Below are 14,932 nucleotides of genomic sequence, written 5' to 3'. Positions count from 1 at the left end.
AGTATTTTGATAGGTATTGCATTAAATGTGTAGATTTCTTTAGGTAGCTTAGACATTTTCACAATATTTGTTCTTCCAATCCATGGGTATGGAGCATTTTTCCATTTCTTTGTGTTTTCCTCAATTTCTTTCATAAGTACTTTATAGTTTTCTAGGTACTGATTCTTTGCCTCTTTGGTTAGGTTTATTCCTAGGTATCTTATGGTTTTGGGTGGACATCTTTATTTCTGAAACTTCTTTTATGATGTTAGTAACATATGATAGTAAATATCAGAAACAACCAGAGATGGTGATCTAGATTTTTCTTAAAGATTTTATTTATTTATTTGACACACAGAGAGAGATAGTGGGAGAGAGCACAACCAGGGGGAGAGGGAGAAATAGGCTTTCCGCTGAGCAGGGAGCCTAATGTGGAACCTTGATCCCAGGACCCTGGGATCATGACCTGAGCTGAAGGCAACTGCTTCACCGACTGAGTCACCCAGGTGCCCCTAAATTTTCAAAATCAGGTCTTAGGAGACAAGCTGTCCTGGTCAGGCAGAGGAATCACCTTGTCTTAGGGTTAATTATGGCAAGAGCACAAGAATAGTCACTGTTGAGATGTGTTGAGAATCAAAGGGAAGGTCCCAAGGGAAGTTGGGTTTGGAGTTTGTGCTATGAAAATAAGCAGAATGATGGAGAAGGGACATACTCAGATCCTCTGCCTGGTGTAACGAGGCAAGGCCACTCAGCTAGTTGCAGAACAAAATGGGGACATTTCTCAGGGTCCTCAGTGGTCTGTAGAATCATCAGGGCCTGAAGACCCAGACTCCAGTTTGAGGTTTCAGCATTGACTTCTATAATCACACAGCAGAGTTGGGCCACCAATGGGGAGGTTGTCACTTTCACATTCAGGAAACTTCTTGTGGAGTTGGTGGGAGGGGGAAGTGCTGCTCTTCTGGAGGCCGGTTCCAGATTGACACCACTGCCACCCTAACCCAGCTGCTGAATCAGGATGCAGCTGCCACTGTCCACACCAGCAACACTGGGGTCCTGAGATCTGCCAGGTCACTGATTTCGGGGCACTGGAACTCCCCCAGAAGTGGAGCTATAGTCACCAGACAGATATAGCCAAAGCAGTCAAGTCCCATGGAGGCCAGTGTTTAGAAAAGAAGAGAGGTTTACATTTAAGAGGTGGAAGGAAGTGTGTCTGGGTGGCTCAGGTCGTGATCCCTGGGTCCTGGGATTGAGCCCTGTATCAGGCTCTCTGCTCAGTGGGGAGCCTGCTTCTCCCTCTGCCCTCCCCCTGCTCGTGGTCTCTCTCTCTCAAAAATAAATAAATACAAGTTAAAAAAAAAAAAGATGTGGAAGGGAATCTGACTTCAGAATCCTGGCTTGCCACCTAAAAGATGGAAATGGTATTTGTACTAGTTCAGGCTACTGCTAACTAAATAGCACACAGTGGCGGGCTTAAACAACGGACACATGTTCCTCATAGTTCTAGAGGCTGAGAAGTCTAAGAGCAAGATGCTGGCTGATCCATTTCCTGGCGAGGACTCTCTTCCTGGCTGGCAGAAGGCTGCCTTCCTCCAGGGTCCTCACATGGTGGCGAGAGGGAGAGGGAGACAGCTGGAGAGGGAGACGGAGAGGGTGGGGGTGGGGAATCAAGTTGTTTGGTGTCTCCTCTTCTAAGGGGCCCTGCCCTCATGACCTTGGCTAATCATCTCCCAAAGGGGCCACCTTCAAATCCCATCACACTGAGGGTAGGGGCTTCTACGTATGAATTTTGGAAGGACGCAATTTATTCTGTGGGAGTATTTAAAAGCTGTAAGCTCCCTGAGGTGACTGAGCTGCGAGGGAGCCTTTGGAATACAGTGGGGTTTTGGGGGGGGGCAATTCTGACATTGGCAGAAGGGAAGGCACGTTAGAAGGGGGTTGAGTGGTTCTGGCATCACTGAAACCGACACTACCTGAATGTCCTAATGGACCACAAGGAGCTGATGTCCCACCACAGACACCCTCACTATCCATCACCAAGAAGAACCCCTATTGACACGGTGTTACAGTTCTTATTTATTTATTTATTTATTTATGGCACTTTTGGGGAGGGGTTCCGAGGGAAGGAGGGTGGGGAGAATCCCAAGCAGGCTCCACACTGAGTGTGGAGCCCAACGAAGGGTTCAATATTACGACCCTGAGATCATGACCTAAATTGAAATCAAGAGCTGGATGCTTAACCCACTGAGCCACCAAGGCACCCCTCTTTTTTTTTTTTTTTTTTTTAAGATTTTTATCTTTAAGTAATCTCTGCACCCAACTTGAACTCACAACCCCTAGATCAAGAGTTGCATGCTATACCCACAGAGCTGGTCAGGAGCCCTGATTCTTGTATATTTTAATCAATAGGTATTAACAACCAGAAGAAAATATTGAGATCATTCTTGGCATGAATTGTTTTCCCATTTGCCATATTGTCAAATCTTCTCTCACGCCAGTAAACATTCACACCATCCATTTAAACAGCTCCCGATATTTCAGTCTGGGTAAAACCATAATTTATTGAACCAAATGCCTATTGTTCTGGACTTTTTAGAGTAAATGCAGAGGGATCCCGATTTCCCCCTATTAAAACAAAATTAGGAAGAACATTTCAGAAGCAAAATCTAATGATAAATGAATGAGAAAAATTGCTCTTGGGTACACATTACTACATTGTCCTCTAGAAAAATTATATCAAGTTATGACCACAGATCACATTGGAGAGTGCTTGTTTCTCTATGTCTTCAACAACACTGTATATTACCATTAATATTTTTTCTAATCTAATAGTGAAAAATCTCCCCACCCTGCCCCACTTCTTTGAGCTTTTCTTCCTCTGGCTTTACCCGTGGTCCTGTCTGCATCCCTCCCATTTCCTGTCTTGTCCTACAAATGTCTGCCCTGCAGCTCTTTGTCTAACCACTTTCTTTTCTTCCTCCACATTCCCTTGTAAATTTGAGCAAAACCAACCTCTGCAAACTTTCTCTGGCTCACACGCACCCCAAAACCCACCAGCACCGTGTCTATCCCATCTAGGTCGACAAATAAATGTGTGATGAATGAGTGCATGAGAAAGAACCCTTGAAGAGAGAACTTGCAACCAAAAGTGGAGGGGCCATCCCTGGGACTTGTTGAAATCCCAGTGACCTCAAGGCAAAATTGTTCATGCTCAGTACAGTCAAGATTGTAGCAGTAAGAACAAAATAGAAAGCCGTATTTTAAAGAATCAGCTTTCAAGTAACTTCCTGCAGCTTCCCGGGGGCACAAGACCGATTTGGAACAGAACGAGGTGGTAGTTCTTAGGAACCACATTCCCCAGAACAGGAGGAAAAGTTCACTACAGATCTCATTTTAAAGATCTCCTGCAATACAATATTTTTGGGATGTGCTTTGGTTCAATCTAAAACAAGTTTTGTTTCTACCCCCAACCAGGGTCTGACCAACTTATTTCTGTTTCTATGCATCTTTGGAAAATCAAAACCAAACAATAACAACACCCCCCCACCATCTCTTCTCTGTGGATGATCTCCAGTGGTCTTCTCTAGTCATTTCTCCTGAGCCTTAGATGGGACGCTAACTCGATGTTCTGCTGGGACCTCAGACTCAAGATGCTGCCATGTTATTGGCCCCTCTTCTTCTTACTATTTTTAAACAACTTTACTTGTAAGTAATCTCTACACCCAATGTAGGGCTCAAACTTACAGCTCCAAGGTTATGAGTCACACGCTCCACCCACCAAGCCAGCCAGGTACCCCCTTCTTACTATTTTAATAGCTGACTTTTATTGAGCTCTGTCTTGGGCTGAATTTCCCTAGAGGCAGGCCCAGGGATCACTGATTGGGAGAAGCAAAGTTGGAAAAGGGAAGGGAAGGAAGCCAACGCAACGGGTGTTAATGAGCAGGTGACCGCTGTGGGCAAACAGACTCGCTTCTGGGGACTTCAAGGAGCCTTCTTAGAGCAGAGTTGCCTGGTGAGGGGTAAAGAAGCTGGGGGTTTCTCTGCCAACTCTTTTTTTTTTTTATTTCTAAAGATTTATTTATTTATTTGAGAGAAGAGAGAGGGAAAGAACAGGGCAGTAAGTAAAGGCTCTAGGGAAGGACTTACAGAGGCCTGTTTGTAGGAAGCTGTTGGCTTTGGCAGGAAGGGTGCGTGCCAGCAGGACTGGAGGGTCCCCCACAGCTTTCACTGCGAGAGCATCTCAGGCATCAGGCATTGCGCTGTTTGATAGCTCCCGCCATCTCCCAGGAAGTAGAGACTCAAGAAGACCATCTACAGATGGAGAAACCAAATCTTGGAAATGCCAAAGGACAGGCTTAGGCTCACACATGCCCAGGAGGTGAGCCAGCTTCGGACCGCAGAGGCCGCGGAGCCCACTCCACACCTCCTGCCTCCCGTCACACGACTGTGCTCCCTCCAGCCAGGCCCCTCCTTCCAGGATGGCACCTGCTGAGGAAACAGGAAGCAGATGGAATTCAGGAGCTTGGTTAGGGCCCACGCTGTGTGTTTCCTGACATCACAGGGTTCTTGCAATTTTCTGAGCTGTCAGTTCCCCCACTTGGCAGGATTTTAGACTCTGAAGTAGGAGTCATGCTCACAAATTCCTTTTGAGGGGACGTGACTCGGGGCAGCGCTCTGAGACTTGGTAATTGCCTCAGCTTGATTCCGATGAAAGAAGATATGTGTGCGTGTGTGATACGTTACGGTGTTCTTTTTTTTTTCCTTGGCTGGAAAACAGCCAGTTTCTTGTGTTTTGAATGATATGTTCTAAAGGAGTTTCTTCCTCCGTCTACTGGGTTCAAAACCCTGTGAGCAGTGAGAAGAGGGGTATTTTTATTCTGATTTCTTTCACTTGTTTACTCTGCTCTTCCCTTTAATAGAAGTAGTAGTAACAGTAGCTGTCACAGAAGGAGGATTTAGTACGTCTGTAAAATGCTTTCCATGTGTGCTAAATTGTGTATAGATTGTACATAGATGTGTATGGTTACTCTTGTATCTAACTATATAAATATTGTATTATTTCATCTCAATAACCTTGTGAGATATACACCCCATTTTGCAGAAGGTAAAACTGAGGCCTGGAGAGGTGAAGTTGTTCCACATCACCAAGCTCAGAGCACGCAGCCTAGAGGCTGGAGCTGAGAACGACTCCTCATGGTCCAAGTGCTGAAGCCCCGGGTTCCCACTCCTGCCTGCCTGGGTTCCCTCTCACCCACCCCAGCCTCCCTCTCATCCCAAATGTGATGCTCCTGTGTTCTGCTGACTCTGTTCCTCTGTCCCATTTTCCAGATGGGACCTCAGTGGAAGCTGCCCCCTCTTCTGCTCCGGCTTCTCTGGCACATTGGCAGTGAGGCTGGGAATTCTAGGGGCGGCTCTGGAACCTGGTTCCCCGCTCTATGGCCCTGCCCCCACTGCCCACGGCTTCTGCCCAGAGCCTCTCATCACAAATAAATATGTCACAGTGTGATTTGTGAAGGATGTCAGGACCATGGGTAATTTTTTCCCCCTTCTATTCTGATTTCCATTATTCTTGTTCCAGTGGAGGTGCACAGAAAAATAAGTAACAAAGGCATTTATCTTCTCTTTCTGTTCTCTCTCCTGGCTGTCTCCCTTCCATCAATGACTTGTCTTGGACGTGAACACCGTTTCACTAGCCCCGGCGGTGGCACGGAGCTATTCCCCAAGCCCCCAGCCCCACCGCTGCTCTGCCTGGAGACTGTGGTTCTCTCTCTACCAGTCGACAGTTGCTCCGTGAAAATCTACACGTGAATGGCTCAGAAAAAAATCTAATCAGCCAGAAAATCAAAGGCAGGGAGACCTAGATGGTGTGTCCACTTACCGAGCTCCTGCTGTGGGTACACAGGGAAACCCGCCAAGGCTGAGAAGGGAGGAGGGACGGAGCCAAGTGCAGCTTCTTTCCCTCCAAGCTCTGTCGGGTCATTTGTTCATTCAACAAACGTTCACTGAGCTATGTTCCAGGCACAGTTTTAAGCCCTGGGTATGGTGCAGGCCAGTATTCCTGCCTTCGTGGAGCCTAGATTCTAGTGGACAAAAAAGAAAATAGAGTAAGATAAATCAGGAAATGGGAAATAATAATAGTTTGTGAGACTGACAAAGTCAGCAGGAGGTGGGGCTGGCTGGGGGCTGGTTTGCAATTTGAAGCAGAGTGGTCCGTGAGCACTATGGCCTTGGCCTATGAGCAAGGGCCTGAAGTAAGGGTCGGTGTGAGCCATGTGGATCTGTGGGGGAAAGCATTCCCAGGGGAAGAGGTGGAGGAGGGAGATGTTGGAGGGACATCAGGAATCCAGGGCGGCTGGAGCAGGGTGAGTGAGGGCTGAAGGTCAGGCGACAGAGGGACTGGGTGTCGGGGATGCAGGAACTTGGGGCCACCATAAGGACTCTGGCTGTGGTCTGAGCAAGATGGGATCCCTTGGAGGTTTGAAGCAGAGAGGGGGCATGCTGGGTCCCTCTAGCTGTTGTTCCTGGAGGGGAGCTGCGGGGGACTTGAGGGGGGACCAGCTGGGGCCTGCAGGGCAGTGGGGGTGGGGAGCCAGCAGACTCTCTGTGCATTTGAAGGTGGAGCCCCTGGGGCTCGCCGCTGGATCTGGATCCGTTGAGGCTGTGAGAGAGAGCTAAGGTAGAGTGGCAACAAGGTTTTGGGTCTGGTCACCGGGAAGGAGGGAGTGGACTGATGTGGAACAGGCTGGGGAAGCTGTCGGTTTGGGGAGAAGGGGAAATGCCTCTGTGGAGCGGGCATAGCTTCTGGTGAGTCCTCAGGGAGCCTGGTCCCAGTCCCCATCTGCCAGTTTCACTGCATGTGGCGCTCTTGGAGCCCAGCTCCTCATCTCCTCTGTAGGACTTATCATGGGGATAATAATGACCCCTCACAGCTATCACGGGCCTACTGTGTGCCAGACGCTCTGCTAAGCACTTTATGAACCTTAACTCACTAACGCTTCCTAGCAATCTTAGGGGGAGGTATAATTATCATCCTCACTTTACAGAGTAGGAAATCGAGACACAGAGAGGTTAAGTAGCTTTCCCAAAGACACACAGCAAGTGAGTGTCAGACCCAGACAACGGGCTCCAGAAACCACCCCCTTTCCTCCTTCCCTCCTTGCCGTTGGCATGGGGTGAGACAATGGATGGAGCACGCTGAGGGCCCAGGCAAAGCCCTTTTTCTCTGTTCTAGTCCCTTCTGATACCCTCAGTCCTCTTTCCACAAGTTCTCACATCTCCGAGGAAGCTTGGACTGGTGAGGAGAGTGTGGGCAGAGGCAGGAGGTAAGGGGGAGGCTGGAGGCTGCGCAGGGGTAGTCAGTAGGAGTGTGCGTGCGTGGTTGCCCGCCGCAGCTAAGGGGACAGCCGTGTGGCTCAGGCCTTCCCCTGGTGTGTCGGTGTCACCCCATGTCATACTTAGCCTACAAAGAGAAAGGGAGTCGGACCATTTAAAGGGCAACTAGCAAAAGGTCTCAGATGTACGTTGAGGCAGCAGGTGTGTGTGTGTGTGTGTGTGTGTGTGTGTGCACGCGCCAGTGCATGTCTGTGTGTCCATATGTGTCTGTCTGTCTGTGGGTGCATGTGCACCCTGGAGAGAGCAGCAGGTGGCAGGGACAGCTTTGAGCACGGGGTTCCCCCCTCTATTCCACCAGCCATTGCTATTTTCTAGAGAAAGATCACCATCTGACTATTCCATTTTGCAGTTTTCCTTCTTTTCCTGCAGAGCCGGAACTCCAGAGTTAATAATAGGAGTGAATTATTATTATATGATTAATAATAAGAAGAATGACTGTCCACCATGAATGGAGGGGTTCCTTAGTGCCAGTCGCATGCTGAGCTCTGTGTCTGTGTCACCTTCCTCGTGCCTCCCTGAAACTCCTGTCCTGATGGCTGTTTTACAGGCGAGGAGTGTACCGAAGGTAAGCCGCTTGCCCCGGGTCACCCATGAGTGAGGGAGGTGCCAGGATCTGGCTGACTGCAGGGTCTGCTGGCTTACAGTGGGGTCTCAGTGGGGTCTGTGGGAGCTCTGAGACCCAGACACCTTACAGAGCTGGGCCCTGCGACGGAAGAACACCTGCCCACACCTCCCACTGGGTCAGACCCGGGGGTAAGAGGGTGTGCAAACACTTCAGTTTCCATTTCCCTTGCTGGCTCTGAGACAGTGACCTACAGGGCATCAGGTTTATAGCAGTGGTGCCAAAATTGGGGTGTCCGGACCAGGACCATCAACGTCCCTTGTTAGAAATGTAAATTCTCATCTGGGGTGGGGCCCGATGTTCTAAGGAGCCTTCCAGGTGACTCAGATGCAGAAGAACCAGCAGCGTAGATCAAGCCAGCCACCCAAGGCCACGTAGCTGAAATCCTGGGTAACCAGGACTTGACCCTGCTCTGCCAGACCGCAGGGGCTGGGTACTGAGCCTCATGGAGGCTGCCTCCAACATCAGAAGCACTGGGTGTCTCCCCAACTCTCCACCCCTCACTCCTGTTCGCTCTCTCTTCCACGCCTGCTGCCGGGAGCCCTCAGCAGTGGTGAGAGCTCCCATTCTTAAAAAGGTCCAAATGGGCCGTGTAAGGGGCAACCCTGGAGCACTTGAAAGTCCCAGCTAGAAGCCACAGGGCGGGGGAGGATATCTGTGATACATGTCCCTGAGCAGAGACTTACATCCAGAATGAGACAGAGGACCCCTCCAGCAACAGCATCTCTTGGGCCCCCAGAATGGCCCAGGAAAATGTGACAAGGTTCTCCATTTCATTAATGATCAGGGAAGAGCAAATTAAGACCATAATAGGATCCCGCTATTCCCAGTACCAGGATGAACCAGTGAAAAGGAAGTACCAGGCGCTGGCAGGGATGGGTGGGGGGCGACAATAGGAGCCCTGGGACGTCGCTGGTAGGAGTGTAAATTGGCAAAACTTCTTCGGGCAATGGGCCAAGCCTCCCGCAACCAAACCTACATGATCCGGCAACTATACCCGTGGGTGACATGCCATCCTTGTGGTCTGTAAGGCTCAGGGCAAGTGTTGTTTTTGCAGGACCCTTGTCTAGACAAACAGTTTTGCTGAAAATACTTCACAAAGCTCATGGGTCCACATAAGACATGGTGATTTACTGATGAAGATTTAGAACAGTGGACAGAGAGTGAGTTACGTATTTGGGTATCGTATGGTCTGTTTCTTTATGGCTGGTGGCGTTTCCTGTTAGTGTCCAGACACCATCTCTCCCATTTAGATCCAGAAGCCCTGGCTTCGTGTTCTTTGTCGTCAGACGTGCCTTTCCTGGCTAATTTCATTTCTCCCACCAGGAGGAGAAGGTAACAGTGCCATTACAATTCACAGGGCTGTGGTTCTCTGGAACCTGTTGTTACAGAAATAGTATAGATCTTCTCATCTCTGCCGTTCCCTGATGCATCAACCCAGGGCTGCCGGAGCCACGCTCATGATGCTGCCGCCTGCACCGGGCCACCCCTGTGTCCTCACTTCTCATGACTCTCTCAGAGGCAGTTACTGACCTTTGGTGACAATGACCGCAGATGCAAATCTTACCAGCGTGCGTGGGGGAACGCATGTTCCGGAAATGGTAGGTCTGCTGTTCGAGCATTTATAACATACACATGGAACAGCCAACCCTTTTTTTTGAGTTTTTGGGCTGTAATCATGGCCTTCCCAGAATGCAGTGTCTTTCCATGTTGGCCATACACCTGCCTTCCGCACCAGCATCCACAGGGAGAAGGGTAGGGGGACAAGGCCTGAGCAAGAAGAGAGAGGTCCCTTTCATGCAAGGAGTGTTCGTCCTTTGTCTGGCATGACTTAAGACGATAGAGCACAACATCCCACACTGGTAGAAAATGAGAAGACACCAGCAAGATGGGCCCGTGGGCCTCAGGGAGCAATGGTCTCAGAAGCCCTTGGAAGGTAGGGACACGGCCACCTCCCAGACCACCTGACAGGTGGCGTCCTGGAGAGGAGGATGGGTCACTGGCCTGGGGGCCAGAAGGGAACAGTGTTGGGGACACTTGCCACAAGCCCTGCTGTCCTCAATCCTGCAGACCAGAGGTGTCACTATAGCCAGAAAGCAGATGGGCAAGAGGTGACACCTAGCTCCAGCTGGAGGGTAGCAGTGGCCCCATGGGAGCCCGGAGCCCTGAGCTCGTCCTGTGTCCAGAGTGAGTGAGTTGTTCCAAATCAGCATGTCAGCACCACTCTAGTGGCCTGATCTTGCACAATCTCACAGAAGAAATACATGCTGGCCAGCAAAAGTGCTCGGCACACCAGCCCACCCTCCCAGAACCAGAGACTCAATGCCGGACTCCAGGACAAACCATAGGTGTGAGTCCCAGAGCCCCATGGGGGCATCTGCTTGGTCCTATGTACAGGGTAGGGGGCCGGAAAGAACACTAGAGGAGAAATAGAGACCCAGGCCGTTACAGACCTTGGACTGGGTTTGGGGTGCTTTGTCCAGAAAGCACTGTCTCAGCCACCAGAGGGGGACTAAAGAATTTCAAGGGAAATCTTCCAAAGTGTGAAGCCCCCAATGCACGGGACCTTAGCCTGGGACGGAGGGTAGTACTGCTAGGTTCTCCCTCTGGGGGCTGTAGCTAGAAAAGGGCATGAGGGGGACCTCTGGGGTCCTGCTAGCTTTCTGTATTTTGACTGGGCACTATTTGCCTGGGTCTGGGCTTGAGACAATTCACTGAGCTGAACACTTAGAACGTACACTTTTTCATACGCATTTTAAACTTTTATAAAAACTTTAACAAAAAGGAAAGAAAGAATCTCAGCCAAGCAGTTTCCCCCCACCCCTTTCTGAGCTTGCCTTGTAGGCTCTGATTCCTGAGCTCCTTCCGCACCTCAGAGCCCCAGACACCAGCAGAGACACCACGCTGGAGAAGACCAGGTTGTAAGGGTCAGAGTCTGACTCACTCCTGCGAGGAGCTGGGGCCCAGGGCCCACTGCAGAGGAAATAAGAGATGGGGGGTGGGAGGTGGGGGAAGAATCCTGATGTGAACAGGCCCACAAAGTTGACGATTCTCTATAAGAAAGTGTTTAGATACAGATTGTGTGTCTATTAAATGCCTCACTTGGGGAGGACTTTTGTTTTTAAGCAACCCATCTTTGGGGGCTGAAGAAGGGGACTCTCTTCCCACAGGGCAGTGGTGGGGAGGGCAAAGGAGGAAATATAAGAGGTCTGTACTGGTGTTGACTCTGACCACGAACCCACCATCGGGGCTATGAGGCAGGAAGCTTATCCCCAGGGCTGTGGCCCAGCGTTGCATCCCAGTGTTGCCGTAACAAAGGACCACAGGCAGGTCCAGAGTTTCTACACAACAGAAATTTTTTGTCTCACAGCTTGGAGGCTGGAAATCCAAAATCAACGTATTGGCCATGTTGGTTCTTTCTGAGACCTCTCTCCGTGGCTTGGAGATGGTTGTCTTCTCCCTGTCTCTTCAGATGGGGTAAGTGGGCAGGTGGCCAAAAGCAGGGATCGATCACTTGCAAGCCCAAAGACAGGCGACACATTGTGAGGCAGTGTGGGGCAGTGGTCTGGGACATGGACGCCACCGTCAGTCTCTGTCACTTCCCAGCTGGTTGGTCCCCAGCAAGTTGTTCAGCATCTCTGAGCCTCAGCTCCCTTCCCTGCTCTGTTCCCACAGAGATCTGTTATGAGGGTTAATATTTGTCATTTTACAGTGCCTGGCACACGGAAAGGGCTGTATCACTATTAGCTAGGATTATCTTCAAAGTAACACAAACAACTGAGAAAAATGATGAAGATAGAGAAAAAACTGTTAACCCCATGACCTTATGCTAATGGAGCAATTGACTTGCTTTGTAATTATAAGTCATGCCCAACGGAACATCTAGAGCATTTCGAGTCCAGATAGGTTCAGAGACCCCTGGTCCCTTGACATGAAAAAGTCCCAAATTGGAGGTGGCAGGGGTGGGAGGAAGCTCAGCCTTGGCCAGATCTTCCCAGCACAGCAGCAGAGAAGCTTAGCTCCAGGGCTTCTAGAAAAAAGCTCCCCTATGGCCCCTCCTTAGCCTCTGAATCTTTTCAAGCTTGTAATTTCCTCTTCTGGCCATGGGAACCAAAGCCACCCCATTAACCTGCATTGCAGGTGGGCTCTTTCAAACGATTTTTTTGCTTCTGTGTGGTCCTGACTTCAGCTTCTGGGCAAACGTGGTCTCCACGGTGTCCTCCTGGATTGGATGAATGGTGCCCTCAGGAGCTCCCAGCGTGACTCTACAATCACTGCTAGAAGCTTGGTGGCCGGGGCCATGTCAGCTCCGGGTTGGTCTGCCACCCCCAGCTCCAGCCAGTTCTCCACTGTGTCTGAAAAGGAGATCAGGAAGAGGGTGTGTGTGTGTGTGTGTGTGTGTGTGTGTGAGAGAGAGAGAGAGAGAGAGAGAGAGAGAGGAGAGAGAGAGAGAGAAAGAAAGTGTGCGTGCATTTGTCAGGGAGAGAAGCGGGCTTTTATATCCTGAAATAGACAACTCACACTGACTGTATGACTCCAACGTGCATGAATTTAGCACTTGCTGAAAACACCTGGGAGTTCTTTTCCAAAACCCTGAGCTTGGTGCTTCTCTTCATCCCCATTCTATATCTGGGTAAACGGAGGCAGGATAGGCAGTGAATTACCTAGGGTTCCACAGCAGCTCACCTGGGATTGGAACCTACAGAGTCAGCACCCCACTGCTGGGAGAATCACCTCCGGCCTCCTCAGCCTCTCCCTGACCTGCGCCGCTGCGGTATGTGCTGCCTCTGCCTGGTACCTTCGCCCATGTGTGACATGCATGCTCCTGTTTTGTCCTTTAGACATGTGTGGTAGGCCCAGAAAACTGTCCTGACCGTCTTCACTGGCCCAGGCACACCCCGTTGTCCTCCTCAATACTGTGTTTCAGAAGGCCACTGCCAACAGGGGAGAGAAAATCCAGCTCAATCCAGCCATGCCCAGTTCTCTATTTACTTTTTGACTTTGAACAGGCTTCCCCTCGTGGTGACAACGTGGCTGCCAGCAGCTTCAGCCACAGGCCCTCCGAGGCCCCAGTTGTGCAGCTGACACCCTTCTAGACCACAGTGGCCAAGAGGATGGAATGAACCAATCAGACAGCCTGGATCCCGTGATCCAGGGTCCTGTGCTGCACCTCTGGTTCCAGGTATGTGGGGGTTCTTTTCAGGGTGCACGTGCTGCATGTGTGGGAGAGAGTAGTCTTGGGGGAGCCTCCACTTCTTCCCCTCTGGGCAAGTCTCACTCATTCCTCTCCCTTTTGGGCTCCAAAGCCCTGGCTCCTCTCTTTAGAGGGCTGTAGGCCTCCCCCAAAGTATGAGAGCTTCTGTGTCCACTGTAAACCCACCACCCATCCTACCCAAGGGAAAATTAAGTCCGCCTATGTGGGCTGTATGTGTGTGTGTGTGTGTGTGTGTGTGTGTGTGATGCAGGCTCAGCGCCCCAGTACAGGATCCTGCCACGCCGATGGTGAAGCAAGCAGTGCACTGTTTTCACCCCCATCAGGAGGTGAGGCTCTGAAGTGTCTCAGCCCTCCCCATGGACCTGCAGGCACTTGGCACCGGACAGCCCCGGGCTCTGTGCTCACGGCCATGATCCGTTGGAACTTCCTTTCTGCTGACACTGGCCTCCCTCAAATTTGCTGCCACCCTGCCTTTGTCTGAGCAGCAAACCAATAGAAGAGGAAAAGGCTCACCAAGATCATCATGAGGCCTCCGGGGAGCCCGGCTTTGGGGGGCAAACCAAGTGTGATTTGCATGCTGGATTTTCACAAGACACCCGAAACACCCGAAAGAGAATTCAGGAACATCAGCGGTCCTGTGATCTTGCAAGCAGGAAGCACTCCATTAATAACTCCTGAATGAAGGAAGCACCCTCCGAAGTAGGCACTCTTGTTATGCCGTTTGATAGATGAGAAAACAGAGGCTCAGAGAGGTTTAGTAACTTGCCTGGGGTCACACAGATCAGACACAGCAGAGGTCAGATCTAAACACAGGCAGCTTCTCATGACCTAGCCTGACCAGTCCTGTTGCCCTGCCCAGCTGGGAAGAGGCTGGGGGGAGGTGGGACTGAACCTTAGCACTCCTGCCTGGCCTCTGGTGCAGGGCAGCAGCTGGCTGAAGCCAGGATCCGTGCTTGGGGGGAAGGGGGCCGTGCTGCGTCTGGTTGCAAGGCTGAGCTCCTGCTGAGCCACACTCGCTTCCCATATCCATTCTTCCAGACACTGCCTTCTGGGTCATGGGCACCTGTGATTGAGCCTGAAGCACGGAGTGTACTTACCAACTGGCCCTGTTCCACCACGCAGGTCATTGCCACAGAACGAGCCGAATGTTCTCCCTTTCCTTCCATCAAGGCATGAACACAGCTTCTTCTCCCAGGGATGTTCAGGGGAAAGTACACGGTGCTCCTTTGAGGAGGCAGGAAACTTGCTGGGGCTCAGGAAACACACTGGGGCTCAGGAAGTGAGTCAGCAAGGATCTTCCTTTAGAGAGAAGTCCTTGCTGCCTACTGCTTCCAGACCTTTCACAGGATGTGACCCCCCCCTCCCCTGCCACCTAGCTGGTTCCCACTCACCCCACTCCCTCCAACCAGATTCTCCAGAACACCCTCATATGCCTTTCCTTTTACTGTCACCACTGTCCTTCCCTTCTTACTAGACTGTGAGCTCCATGAGGACAGTGACTGCTAGTGACAGCTATTTACTCAGAACACAGCCCAAGGCACTTAGTGCAAATTGAAAAAAAAAAAAAAAAGCCCTTTCCTTAAGGGAGTTGACTTACATCTGATGGATGACTTACATCCCCATCCATATACAAATCTAAGAGCACGAAGGGTGAGCAGTGTCTCCTAGATTTGCACAGTGCACAGCCTGCACAACTGTACATGCCAACCTCAGTGCACCAAATATTT

General features: G+C 50.6%; 1 long non-coding RNA gene across 1 annotated transcript; it reads right to left on the bottom strand.

Annotated features, from left to right (window-relative positions):
- Nucleotides 1-4,094: 4,094 nt before the first annotated feature.
- Nucleotides 4,095-14,421, bottom strand: LOC309842194. Its single transcript, XR_014299550.1, has 4 exons — nucleotides 14,303-14,421; nucleotides 9,163-9,369; nucleotides 5,855-6,056; nucleotides 4,095-4,464 (listed from the first exon to the last, which is right to left on the bottom strand). It is a non-coding gene; the product is annotated as an uncharacterized lncRNA (long non-coding RNA).
- Nucleotides 14,422-14,932: the final 511 nt, after the last annotated feature.

Source organism: Mustela nivalis, assembly GCF_964662115.1.
Source record: "Mustela nivalis genome assembly, chromosome: 10".
NCBI lineage: Eukaryota > Metazoa > Chordata > Mammalia > Carnivora > Mustelidae > Mustela > Mustela nivalis.
Note: the sequence above shows the minus strand (reverse complement) of the source record. Positions and strands in the feature narration are given on the sequence as shown.